The following is a 5,000-nucleotide window of genomic DNA, read 5'->3' as shown; positions in this document are numbered from 1 at the left end:
AGCGATGGACGGAGGGGATTAATACACTTGGTTACAAAGCAAGCCCCCCAATACAGACGTTCAACGTAAAGTGAACGCACCCTCAATGGGGCAGGGATCATTTCATTGGCCAACACTACAGCTGGCATTCTATTGGTTGGGGGATTTTGAGAGTATTGTAACCGAGGGGGTGAGCCTCTCTCCACAACGCGTAGCTCCTATGGCGCCATTTTGATGCTACCAAGCCATCACCTCCCGTTAGCATCCCATTGACTGCCATTCATTTTGACGTCACTTTGACAGAGAATAACTTTACATCTGAAGAGTTTAAAGACTCCATTTGTCCATTGTTTATTTCTAAAGAAACACGACAATGTATAAAAGGCTCCATTACCTTGTACCTCACGTTATGGCTCCGTAGCAGACGTTTTTATAAAAATAGGCTAACGATTGGGTCATAACCACGAGACTTACTGTCTCATAGTAGAGGAATTACCGTATAGTACAGGAGAAGCTCTCAGGCAGTTTGGACTTCCATTAGCTGTTTAAGTTTAATTACTAATGTTAACTATCATTTTAGTGATCAATAATTAGCCTGTGTCTATGTTATCTCCTTACATATACCTACGCTCTCCGTCTCTGCTAGATTGGGAATGATTGAGATTTCTCTTGGCACAGCTACCAGAAGACTTCCAACTTTCAGACAGGTTGCTCACGTCACATCTACGTCTGGTCAGGTCTCTGTTTTTGCTACAGTGTGAGACCTCTCACTGCTGTAACATCTTTGTTGGCAGTTGCACACGCTCAGTAGCTAGGTAAGGACTACATGAGCTAGCTAGCTGTTTCTCCAACTTCAGTAGTACAAGGCAGGATTAGCCGGGAGACTTCTTCTAAACGAGGGCGCACTTCCAACTTTGCATGGAATACCTGCAGAACAGGGACATGGAAGTAGTTCTTTTGTAGATTATGGTGAACTAGTGTGTGTTGTAGCAGTGTTTTGCCATTGAGAACGAGCTAGCATGCTAACGGTTAGCCCCCTAGCCCCCTCGTCTCAGCTAGTGACGTAGAAAGCCGTGCAGATTTTGACCAGCTCACCCGGAGACTGAAGGCAGCCCAGCAAACATGCGACGTCAGATAGACGTTCAGATAATGTCTGCATGACGTCAGTCAGTTCAGACCCACTTTTGTACGTCTGTGGACGTGCAAAAGAGGTGAACGTCTGACTAGGACCCCGGTTTGAACGTCTGTAGACGTGCGGAACTGGTTCAGTATCTGAACGTCTGACTAGGACCCCCTATGGACGTCTGTAGACGTGGGAATCAGGCTCAATATCTGAACGTCCAAAAAAGGACCATTTTGGACATCTGTAGACGTGCATACCTGGTTCAATTTCTGAACGTCGAACTAGGACACATTCAGAAACCGTATCTCACTCAGAACAGCACGGATGGTTTTATCAAAGTTTGTATGTGTGTGGAAGCACCAGAGACACAAAATAACTCCCCAAAATCCCAGAAAAAGGGATTTTCTCATAATATGGGCACTTTAAAAGCTTAAAGTGTAGAGCTGCAACTATGAATCGTCGTTAGTTTAAATTAGTCGTCAACTATTAAATTAACCTGCAATTATTCTGATCATCTATTAATCAGTTTGAGTCATTATTTTTATGATAAATCAGGTAAACTAGTGTGATGTCAGCTTGTTAAATGTGAATATTGTTTCTTCACTCCTCTGGGACAGGAAACTGAAGATCTTTGACGTGAGGACGTTTATCTCGGACTTTGGACAACAATGATCCACATTTTAGAGACTAAACAACTCATCCATTCATCCAGACAATAATCTACACATTAATCAACTATTAATATAATCGTTAGTTGCAGCCGTACCTTTCATCCAGTTTCCTGAGTTTACAGCTTTCTGGTGAATACTTGAGCCTTAAATTTCATTATTTTCAGTTCTAGTTAGTATTAAAAAAACATTTTTAATAGTCTGAAATATAAGGCACCCTTTACATTAACACAGCTAAATACTGTGTGTGTGTGTGTGTGTGTGTCTGTGTGTGTGTATGTGTGTGTGTCTATGTGTGTCTATGTCTGTGTGTGTCTATGTGTGTGTGTGTGTGTGCGTCTATGTCTGTGTGTGTATGTCTGTGTGTGTGTGTATGTGTGTCTATGTGGGTCTATGTCTGTGTGTGTCTGTGTGTGTGTGTCTATGTGTGTGTGTGTGTCTATGTCTGTGTGTGTGTGTGTGTGTGTGGGGGGGGGTCTATGTCTGTGTGTGTGTCTATGTGTGTCTGTATGTCTCTGTGTGTGTGTGTGTGTGTGTGTGTGTGTGTGTGTGTGTGTGTGTCTATGTCTGTGTGTGTCTGTGTGTATGTCTCTGTGTGTGTGTGTATATGTCTGTGTGTGTGTGTGTGTGTGTGTATGTCTGTGTGTGTGTCTATGTCTGTGTGTGTGTGTGTGTGTGTGTGTATGTCTGTGTGTGTGTGTCTATGTCTGTGTGTATGTCTGTGTGTGTGTCTATGTGTGTGTCTGTGTGTCTATGTGTGTGTGTGTGTGTGTATGTCTCTGTGTGTGTGTGTGTGTGTGTGTCTGTGTGTGTGTGTGTCTATGTCTGTGTGTATGTCTCTGTGTGTGTGTGTGTGTGTGTGTGTGTGTGTGTGTGTCTATGTCTGTGTGTGTCTGTGTGTATGTCTCTGTGTATGTCTCTGTGTGTGTGTGTGTGTGTGTGTGTGTGTGTATATGTCTGTGTGTGTGTGTGTGTGTGTGTGTATGTCTGTGTGTGTGTGTCTATGTCTGTGTGTGTGTGTGTGTGTCTATGTCTGTGTGTGTCTGTGTGTATGTCTCTGTGTGTGTGTGTGTGTGTGTGTGTGTGTGTGTGTGTGTGCTGAATAATGTGAGGGCTCCTAAAACTGACAGATGTGTCTGCCTGACTCGTGTGTATCTTCACACACTCGTTTCCTGTTACCACTCGGGCGGCTGGAGTTCAACCTCCCATCCTGAAGCGCGAAGAGGAGCGAGTAGTTTCTACGACAACAGATGAATGAGGACAGTGAGCGCGGGCGCCGTTCCACCAGCTACAGGTTTAATATCAGATCAACAACAGTAGAAAAACAGAGGCAGAGGCTACCAGACAAACAGAAGAAGTAGGAAATCCAACAGCATCCAACAGGCTCTTTAAAATAATTCCTCTGTACAGTATTTACACAAACACACACACACACACACACACACACACACACGCATACACACACACACACACAGAGTACAGTACAGCTACACACTGAGGAGGAGGAGGAGGAGTCTGAGGATGCAGCAACAGTCCGAGCGCTGCCCTCTGATTGGTCCGTCCTCCTCCGGCCACAGTATTTTTTTTTTCATTTTTTTTTAATTATTTCCTGTGAAGTGGAGATACTTCCAGGTCAAAGTGTGACGGTGTCCGCTGCAGTTCAGAACTGAGCTTCTCAGAGAGGTCAGAGGTCATGGGGGGGGGGGGGGCGCCTTCCTGTCAACCACCATGGGACATTATTTTGTAAAAATATACACGGTAGTAAACGGGAAGAGACAAATAATGTTTGGATCCGGTTTGAACTGACCCATCTGATGTCTGTCAGTGCAATGGTACCTGCTCGCCTCGCCTTGACTTTTTTGGTTTTCCGTTACTAAAAAAAGTCCCTGGTACCTGCTAACAGGTACTTTATGTAGTACCTCCTCAGTCGAGGTTCCCAGCGAGCTGAGGCGATACCAAAAGGTGACGTGAAAGAGACAGACGGGGGTGTCCTGAACAAACCCGCTATTTTTAAACAGTTTAGCCAGCTGTGTATTTTTTGCTGCCTCCAGCTTCTTTAGAAACTAAATGTGTCTTCTGGCAACAACAACACACCTTCCACGTTCTGTGTGTGTACGTTAGGTCACGGTAGTTTACTGTGGCGCCGCTTGTTTTACAGTTCTGCAGAGGCTCTGCAGAGCTTTCACCGTAGCCTACGTACACACACACACACACATGCTCCACGCACACACCAGCGCACAAGTATAAACATCAGGCCACTTACACAGGCTACGGAGAAAGCTCTGGTGGAGCCTAGCCTGGTGAGAGCGTCCTGATCTGGTGAGCTCCAGTTTTCCACTCGCAGATCAGTCTGGCATCTTGAGACAGAGAAAATTTGCAGCCGTTCGCCAAACGACCGACCAATCAGCGTTGGTTTGGAGGTGGGTTTAGGTGTGACGCAACGAGAAGCGACTGTTCAGTCTAAACAACGTGGCGGCTTCCACGGATGAGATGAGCGTAGCTATCACGCAAGTTTTATCTGAATTAGAAAGTATTCCTTCTTTGAAAGAAGAGCATAAAACGGCGCTGGAGGCTTTTCTCGGAGGAAAAGATGTTTTTGCTCTTCTCCCGACTGGTTTCGGCAAAATTTTGATATATCGTTGATCTGATTGGTTGATTTGGCCCGTCTATCACCAACATAGGTGGTGATAGACGGATGGTTTATCCAATCAGCTAACCAGTATTTTCGCCCCTTCCCAAAAGTTCTCCAACGGAAAGTTCCCAGATGGATATGCCGAGCAAATGCCAAGCAATCCATCTGGAGTCAGGTTACGTGGAGCCTCCACAGAACTGTAAAACAAGCTCAAGTGGCCTGATGTTTATACTTGTGCGCTGGTGTGCGTGTTGAGCCGGCATAACGAGCAGCCACGCTGAGGCAGGACTAAAATCTGCAACAGAAAACAGACGCACAGCGTGTCGAGGCGAGGCGAGCAGGTACCATGTAATGGAAAAACGCCATAACTCTCCTGTTGTCCTTGTTTTTAAAAGTTTCTATATCCGAAATTTGGAGTTTCTTTCAACCAAATTGTCAAAAAAAGTAACGTGGACGGTTCCGTACAACGCTCTTCACATGTAAAGTACATAATCAGTTCACTGAATTCATTGAATTTGGAGTTTTTTTTATAATCAATTAATAGCATTTGAAAAAAGAAATTGATAAGAGCTTTGAAGAAAGTGACTAAAATGTTGGA

At 44.8% G+C, this 5,000-nt stretch overlaps 2 protein-coding genes across 2 annotated transcripts in view; one reads left to right on the top strand and one right to left on the bottom strand.

Annotated features, from left to right (window-relative positions):
- LOC116036403 (NLR family CARD domain-containing protein 3-like) overlaps window positions 1–5,000 on the top strand; it is a 1,020,880-nt gene that overhangs the window by 179,628 nt on the left and 836,252 nt on the right. The window lies entirely within an intron of this gene.
- LOC116054922 (zinc finger protein 609-like) overlaps window positions 4,785–5,000 on the bottom strand; it is a 60,036-nt gene continuing 59,820 nt past the window's right edge. Inside the window, exon 9 of the mRNA XM_031306673.2 lies at window positions 4,785–5,000. This exon is cut by the window's right edge and continues 913 nt beyond it. The gene's annotated coding sequence lies outside the window, so the exon portion shown is untranslated.

The sequence above is a fragment of the Sander lucioperca genome, chromosome 7 (genome assembly GCF_008315115.2).
Source record: "Sander lucioperca isolate FBNREF2018 chromosome 7, SLUC_FBN_1.2, whole genome shotgun sequence".
Lineage (NCBI taxonomy): Eukaryota > Metazoa > Chordata > Actinopteri > Perciformes > Percidae > Sander > Sander lucioperca.
The sequence above is the reverse complement of the archived record's forward strand: the minus strand, read 5'-3'. Positions and strand labels throughout refer to the sequence as shown.